The following is a 9,137-nucleotide window of genomic DNA, read 5'->3' as shown; positions in this document are numbered from 1 at the left end:
CAATCATCTGATATGAACATCTAATATCATTGGAAATAATACAAAAATCCAGCAAAGGCAAGAATTCACCTCCAATGACAAAAAAAAATGCACTCTATTAGAAGTCAGCATTGCATGATTGACATTAATTTTGGAAATGGTAGATCCAAAACAAGTTCAAACGCCCCAATCAAGGTTGGGCAGTCACATTGTATTCCCTACAGATCATAGTAGTGTAGCACTAGTGCACCCTTTCACATCAAAACCTTTACAATAAGACAAGACCTTTTAGAAGCGTCAACTTGACGATTTGGTTAGGTTCAATAATGCAATGTGCATTCCAGCTTTTCTTATCCTTACCTATTAATGTTTATGGGGCAACCATGCTCATTTTTAGTACTTGAACTGGTGTACCTTTCCCATCAAAATTATTAGCCCTAAAGTGCCCTTGTGGGACACTAACGCCCTGCTAGTTTTGACTTTTGAGTCCAAAACTGATTATTGGAATCAAAATTAAATGCGATTCTCAGACAACAATCAGTTTTGGACTCAAAATCAATTCCAAAATACACATGGCCTGAGGCTGCTTTTTTTCAACGTTTTTTTAGGCTGTTATTTTTTCGTTTTTTTGTTTAAGAGATTGAAAATATCTAAAGAATGACATTGGTTAACTCTTCCCGGTATACATTAGATGAGTTTTTATTTTTTGGTCGAAATTTTTAGAAAAACCATTGTTTTTGTTCAATAAATAAAGGGAAATGTTATCCGAACTATCGTATTTTGATGAGGACACTCCTCACTTTACTAAAAGTACAGTATAGCCCGCACCATAGGATGATCCAAACCGTCCATTAGATGGGTCACAACCTAAATAGGTTGTGCCCCAAAAAGCATTTCCATAGGTTGATCCTAACCCTCCAATCAGAATGTTAGAGGGTTGATCCCAACCCTCTATAGATCGGAGGGTTAGGATCACAATACAAGAAACATTGGAAATAGCGGCATTTTCTTAGCGTCATTCCGGTAAACCATCGCTAATAATATATATGCACCCACGTTCATAGAAAAAACGTCGGTGTATGGATGTGCCCGCACGAAATCCTTCACCCGCCTTAAAATTTTCTTTATTTATTGTTACCGACGTTATTAAAACGTCATTAAAGATTAATATTCTTCGACGCTTCTTAATAAAACGTCGGAAATAAGTTTAATTTATCTTACTTAATTATTTCGAATATACCCACGTTTTATAAATCGTGGCTGAATCATAAAACATTGGCCTTTCATTTGTAAACGTCGGAGCTTAGTGTTTAACTTTTAAGTGAAAATTTTTGGGCTTTTTCTCTCCAGCGCGCGCGACTCTAGATTTTTTACGGGCTTGAGAGAAATATATGTTCGTTCTTCTCTTCTCGTTTTTTAGGATTTTTTCATACCCACAGCCTCTTCCTTCGTTGGATTCCTTCTGTCCGTGGAAACCCTAAATCCTGGGTATTTTAGCTGCCAAATCTCTCTAATCTCCCAAATCTCTCTTAGAAGGTACGTTATTAGAGATATTTCCATTTTTTTTTTTGCTGCAAACCATTTGGGGTTTTTCAGTTTTTTTTTCTGTTCAAACGAATTTGGGTTAATCTCATGCCTAATCTAACACATGTAATCTATCTTTTTAGGATTTTCCTATGATTCTCTGATTGTAATATATATTTTAGGATTTTTCTTTGATTATTATATCTCTTTTAGGATTTTTCTCATACAAAGGGCTTTTATTTATGGTCTTCTGTTAGGGTTTTGTCAGATTCTCTGATCTTAAACAAATTCTATGCCTATTTTTCTACTAAAAATTGGGCCTAAAATTTGTTTTAGGGCCATTTTACATCAAAAGAAACAAATCCTCGATGTCTTTTTATGTGAAAGGCAAAAATTACCTTTTAAAAAGTGGGTAGGTACTTATTAGAATTTATCCTGGGTATATTTTCCACAGATTTTTAGGCCTTTTATTTACAAATGATGAACTACAATGGTGCTTTAACTCTCTAGATGAACTGATGAAGTGGGTTTGGAACTATGGATTGAGAGAAAGCTTTAAATTGTTGAATTTTGGGTCTCATGCTTCTCCTTCTTGGGTTTCTGTATCTTTTCATTTCCAAATTATATATTTGATGAAATGCGTGACCGGCAACTTAAAATTATAATGGTACTTTAAGTCTCTGTGTGTGTGTGGAGTGGTTTGGGAACTGTGGACATCTTTGCATTTGCATGTTATCTGTTTGATGAAATGCATGACCGGTAGTCCATCATGAATCCATATCTTTTTCTGCAAATTTTGCATATGCAAGCCATAAGTTTATTGAAATGTGTGAGAGAGAGGTGCCCACTAGCACGCATTATATGGTCTGCCATTTTTACATTTTATGACTTTATATTATTTGGAAAGGGTTAGACTTCACAATTCTTTAATAGATATTTTGTGTTTTTATTTCTAATATTTGTATTGGATTTGTGGAATAAATATTGAATTAATGACAACTGTATGCAGAGAAATGTTTTACATAAAACTCTATATTCTTTTTCTTTTCTCCTTCCTTTATGTTGCATGAAAATTTTATGCCCCATTCTTTTTACCTCTCTTTATCTTTATCTTCTCATATCTCTTCTTCCTCTTCTCTTCATTTTCTTTATGTTACACTACTCTCCATTGTCTCCTATCCATTTTTTTAATGGATTTTTTCCATCATTTTTTTCTTTTTCTACAATTGTAACCACAGCCAACTAGTTAAAGAATAATTAAAGAAGTATATCGAATAAAATGGTGCCATTATTAAGACAGAGGACCAATTCATGTGTTACAATGGATTGACATCACTAATTTTTTGCTGAGAAATCATTACATATTTAATATTTGGGACTTGCTAGCCAATTTCCCATAGACATTTCGCATCTGGATTTTGCATATGAGGACATCCGCACATGTTGACTACTGGGCATATGGATTGGAACACCATAATCTTTGTCGATGAGCTACTTTTCGGATTTTCAAGCCAAATATTTCATTTCCAGCTTATGAGGTAAGAATCCAAGTCTCTTATTACTATATGATGAACCTAGAAGCATATGCATAGGTTTTGGATGCATAACTAGTTCATTCTTATTCTTAGAAGTACTTTAAAGCACTTTAAAGCTTAACAAGCTTAACCTAGAAGTACTTTAAAGCACTAGTGAATTCTTATTCTTATTTAAGAAAAAAATTGAGGGTGTAATGTGTAGGAAGCATCTCATCCACTAAGGATAAAGACCATGACATCATGGAATAGTCATGGAAGTTGGAAGAATCCATATGAAGATATCGTTCATGATTAATCTTTCCTTTAAATCCAACCATTTAAAGGAAAGGCTTGTTGACCTGTGGTGATATGGGTGATTGCAGAGAGAGCTCTAGCAGCATCTAGAGCAACAACAACAGTTGAGTAGCATTTCGAGGTTTTTCACCGTCGGGTCGTCCACGATTTGGGGGGTTTCAGAACCAAAATCCAGCAATGATTTCTATAGTTTTAATATTGATATAATTAATATGCTTTGTATGTTGAATAGTTTGATGAAGCTCATGCCATGAATATGAGGAATTTGGATCAGGAAACCGGGAGGGCTTCAATCGAATGAATGATCTAAATCTCCATACACATGTTTTTATGTTGAATAGATAGATGAATCTCATGTGGTGTCAAGTGATATAGGTACGCCGGAGAATCTAGGATATCCGAAGGGCTCCAATCCAATGAATGGCTTCTACGTTGGAGAATCTAGGTACCATCTGTTAGTCTAATCTTCTCCATTGCTAGAAATATATAATTAATTTTATCCTGCAAAATAATGGCTTATGCAAAAGATTCTATGGGTTTTTTAGTAGGTAAGTCGGGGTTTGGCTAGCGGCTAAAAGTTTATTAATACATACTATCTAAATCTATAATATATACTAAGCATGTTTTTTTCCATTGTCATTCGTCTTTTTTCCGAGGAGGTGGAGGCCGAAGCGGTTCGTGAATGATGCCATGTTTTAAGGTCCCACTCAAGGATTCAATTCTGAGAATAAGAAGAGTGCTTCCATTTTCACACCGCCTTCATCACCACCATCTACCACCGATCTAAGAGGTAGATGGTGGTGATGACTCCTAATGGGCTAGTTGGAGGTAATGACTCCTAAGAGGTAGAGGTTCTTGCTTTGAGGACAGGTATAATGCAAGTTCATAGGGAGATTTTGGACTCTTTGGTGGTGGATGGTGACTTATTAGACATCATCTTTTGAACATCATCTTTTACATGAGAGTCTAACAGATGGGAAGAAGAGAAGATTAAATGTTGCTTATAACTTTAGCTTGTTTACACATGTCAATGTATTGTCATTGCATGTAACTTTAGCTTGTTTACACATGTCAATGTATTGTCATTGCTTGTAACTTTAGTTTGTTATATAAAAAGAATTTCTAAACATGGTTTGTTTGAATGCCATTGTAGAGTGGGGTTGTACTCAAAGATTCTATCCCATATTACAGGTTGTTTGAATGCTTGTAGCTAAAGATTGTATTCCTTAGTTTGTTATATAAAAAGAATTTCTAAACATGGTTTGTTTGAATGCCATTGTAGAGTGGGGTTGTACTCAAAGATTCTATACCATATTACAGGTTGTTTGAATGCTTGTAGCTAAAGATTGTATCCCTTAGTTTGTTATATAAAAAGAATTTCTAAACATGGTTTGTTTGAATGCCGTTGTAGAGTGGGGTTGTACTCAAAGATTCTATCCCATATTACAGGTTGTTTGAATGCCTCTAGCTAAAGATTGTATCCCATATTACAGGTGTTACATGTTGTTTGTATAATAAGATTGTATCTCATTGTAGTGTGAGATTGAATTCCATTGTAGTGTAGGGTTGTTTGAATGTTATATTACAGGTTGTATCCCAGTATGGACTCATTTAGAATAATGGCATTTCTTTTCTTTTTTTTAAATCTATATTTACCGACGGTCAGGACCGTTGGTGATTCTAACATTCATAGTATGGCCATACATTTTCACCGACGGTCCTTAAACGTTGGTGATTCACCGACGCTCATAAAACGACGCTAACTAGGATATTCACCGATGGTTTATAGCGTCGCTGTATTTACCGATGGTCACAAAACGTTGGTAAATACACGTATCAAAGACCCATTTGTATCTTTTAGTGACGGTCATGACCGTCGGTGCAATATTACATACACCAGCGGTGTGCTAAAACGTCGGTGAAAAGCTAAACACTAACATTTGGTTTTGATTTTTAACAACGTTAATAAATGCCGGCATAATTGATATCACCGACGCTTTGAAAGAAATGTCGGTAAATACCTTTAGGCACGGTAGTATCATCAACGCTCGCTAAAAGCGTCGGTGTAAGCTTAACCGACATTCATTGGCATATACACCGATTGCAATGATAAGAGATCTAATCTCAACGATTTAGATAGTCTCTAAGAAAGAGATAAGCAAGATGAGACCAACCAAGTCTAAAAAAATTATCTAAATCTTAATAGAATGGATTAAAAGCATATTACTTGAATAAAAATGTGAATAAAATGAGCAAAAGGAACATTGAGAAGTAATTGACCAAGACAATGTCAAATAAACACAATCAGGGAACAAATATTGGATTTACATTTTAGAGAGGATATGCAATAAACTAAATTTACAGCAACATATACCCCAAGTGTATGTCTATAATTTCCATGAAATGAATTCAAGATATGATAAAAGGAATAGAATCATGTCTATAGACTGGTTCTTATTGACTTGGAAGAAAGCAAGTTGCTAATCATCTCATCATGCTGAAATTCACATTTGTCTAAATATTATAGACTTATACTTTATAAATCAAATAATATGATTTTTCCTCATAACCTAAAAATAATATATATGCACATATATTATAGGTTTATACATTATACTTGTCCACAAGAAAATCTGCTGAAATAAGAAAACAAATTTGGTTCATGTAATTTAAATCGAAATCATGGTTGGGATCTTGAGATGAAATGCAGCCTATCAGAGAATAAATACCCCTAGTATCACATTTTTTCAGTATACAAAGTATGATGCAGTTCCCACAACAGTAGGGACACAAGTCCTGAGACACCCTTACCTCCATATTATATAAGGCGTGGTTCTTATTATCAAACACAATAGAAGATTCCAACAGTTCTCATAGATGAGTTAAGAGAATAACAAGGATAGATTCATCAAGACATTAGCTCCAAATCTTAACAGGCTAACACATATATGCCAATCCAACCACCAAAGCATATACCTGAATCCACTTAAGACAACTCATATGCAGAGATCACTCAAGACAAATCATATGCAGAGTCGCTTTAGAATCTAAAAAGAACTTTGTAAGCAACTATAATCATTGATTCTAATCATATCCATTGGTTCAAGTTTAATCCATTATATAAAACATTGAGGTCTAATATAGCAGATAAGATGGTAATGATGGGGCAATGATTACCATGGGCTCAGATTACTTTAGACATGGATCCAAAGGTACTGATGGTAGATTACACAAACATTTCTAAAAAAAATTAACACAAACTTCAGAAACAGCTCAACTATAGCCCTACTTTCCTAAAAAAAATCTAAAAGATCCAATATGAGAAGCTCTAAGTCAAATGATAAATGAACCAAACAATGGCAAGAACCCCAAAGGAAAATCTTTCAACACAGAAATTATTTCATTGACAATCAACATGAATTTCATTATCAAACATACCAAGAAGAGAAAATGATCACAGGAATTATCATGAAGTTCATCCTCAATTATTTCAGGTAAGAGTCACTAACCATAAGAATTCGAAGCATTATTATAAATCATCACTTGAGGAATTTTCTAGTTTGAGATAGCCCTCACATATTCAACTCCAATCAATTTTTTTTTAGTTCTATATGCACAGTAACATATTTTATACATTCAGCCAATTGTGACTCAATAACGGATGTCTGCTACATTAATATAAGCAGAGGCTATTAGATCGTTACAAATCATATTTATAAGGTGCAGGAAACTAATAGGCCAGCAGCTATGAGCTTTTAAGCAGATACAAATTCCAGTTGTAGTGCAAAAACTTGTTACATGTCTCTACAAATTACAGCTGATAAGACACCCTACAGGAGCGTCAACTACAACTACACAATTTCAACCAAATGCCAAAGTCATGGAAATCCGGCTCACACAATCTCTGCACATTTAGACTTCACTCCCATTTATAATGGCATATCAAATGGGGCATGAGGGCAGGAATAGTTTGAACCTTTAGATCCCAACTTCTATCTCTATGTTTATTCTAATACATTTGATAGTCTAAAAGGAATTTGAAGGGAATAAATAAAGAAAACAAAACAGAATCAAGCCATATACCATGTCATCAACAAAATTAGAGCTTAATCTTTGTCTCCTACTTAAAAGGACAAAATTTAAATGTAACATAATTTAAAGACAAAGACTCAGTTCCAGTCTAATCTTATCTCAAGCATTTGTACAAGATCATAACCCAAGTTACAATAGTAACAACTATTTAAAAGCTCCATGATTAGCTTATAAGAGACATGATTTTATACAACCACTAGCATATATATATTTTCTTTTAAAGACATATAAATGAGTGTAAATAAATTTTCAGCACCAAATCAATATGAACTACTTACTGTCATCCACAACATATCCCTAGGAATTGAAATGACAACACATTTGAGACCCGAACTTGATAAATCTTAAAAGAAAATTGAATCGAAATAAATCTGGATTATCATCAGTTCTTATATCCTTTCTTGTATTTCAAAAGATATATATACACAAGACTACAAACCTTAAAAAAGAATTTATCTAGATTTTTTGAGAAAAATCGCACTCAAAATATAAAACAGAGCATAGAAACAAAGCATATTAATTTCTGATCATGCTTCAAAAATTAGCATGTCATTTTCTGAAACTTTTAACAGGATCTATAGATCTTAGTTATTGCTAGATCTATAAGTTTAAGAAGAAAAGAAATAAAACCTATTCTATTTAAAATTCACTTGATTATCTTCAGATAGATAATATAAATCAAAAAAAGAAAAAAATTAAGTATTATGATGATCAAATTAATCAATAAGAGCTATAGAAATACCTCTTTAAATGAAATTTATAAAAGGAAAATGAATCGCCCCGTCCTTAACTTGTCTTGCCTCACCAAAAGCGAAAGAAATGACTAGATCTGCGGCAGATAGGTATAGATCTGAACTTTTCACACCTTTATTCTGCTTTCTTTCTCTTTCTCTCTCTAAAAGGGGAAGAACGAAGATTTCTCTTCTTTTTTTTCTTCGATCTCTTTTAACTTGACTGAGAGAACGATCGATGAAGAATCGCAGAGAAGAAAATCAAAACAAGAATGCAAAGAGGTTAGTTTTTTTTTTAGCTTTGGATTTAAGTTTAGATCTAGCAAAGAAAAGAAAGGAAGCTTGAAGAAAAACGATTGGCCGGAATTTTGATCGGAGCTTGAAGAAGAAGATGAACGGAATATGGCCGGAGAAAAGGAAATCAGGGTTAGGGTTTCGGGATTTGGGGATCGGTGGATTTTCTTCTCTCTCTTTCCCTCTCTGCGATTTTTTTCTCCCTTTTTTTAGAAAATGAACTTAAGTTCATATTTATAGGCAAAAGATTAAAATTGATATTGACACTCCAATTTGATATCTGCACAAATGCGCGATTCTGACAGGCTAATTCACCCCCCCTATCGCTTGATAACTGCACCAACTTGCTCTGTCTTTTAGTGCAATTTCTTGGCAAAAAAATCTGAGATTTTGTAGGAAGATTCCTGAGATTCTAAGGTTTTCAAAAATGTGGTCATGGGCACTTAGAGACTTAGGTTGACTTGGACTTCCCTCAAATACATGGAATTTTAGGGTGAAGCTTAAATAAGACTGCGCTCCTTATTTCGCTCATTTTAATTGGTAATTTTGCTCAGATTCTGATGAAATTTTCCAAGGACCTAGTTGGGACCCTAAGCTAGCCTAAGGTGCACTTTGAAGCTTTAAAACCCTGATTAGATAGGTTTTTACTCAAATCAAGAAGGGTTTAGGGTACGGTCAAAATGGGGTG

At 34.1% G+C, this 9,137-nt stretch overlaps 1 long non-coding RNA gene across 2 annotated transcripts; it reads left to right on the top strand.

Moving 5' to 3' along the window:
* Window positions 1-1,266: 1,266 nt before the first annotated feature.
* LOC143862396 (uncharacterized) lies at window positions 1,267-4,603 on the top strand. 2 transcript variants are annotated; one of them, XR_013240285.1, is made up of 2 exons: window positions 1,267-1,515; window positions 3,708-4,603. It is a non-coding gene; the product is annotated as an uncharacterized LOC143862396 (long non-coding RNA). The 2 variants fall into 2 exon arrangements; XR_013240284.1 differs by having other exon boundaries at window positions 1,267-3,041.
* Window positions 4,604-9,137: the final 4,534 nt, after the last annotated feature.

Source organism: Tasmannia lanceolata, unplaced genomic scaffold (assembly GCF_043159265.1).
Source record: "Tasmannia lanceolata isolate RefF3 unplaced genomic scaffold, GAP_Taslan_0.1 ptg000037l, whole genome shotgun sequence".
Classification (NCBI taxonomy): Eukaryota; Viridiplantae; Streptophyta; class Magnoliopsida; order Canellales; family Winteraceae; genus Tasmannia; species Tasmannia lanceolata.
This window is presented reverse-complemented; position numbering and strand designations above follow the sequence as displayed.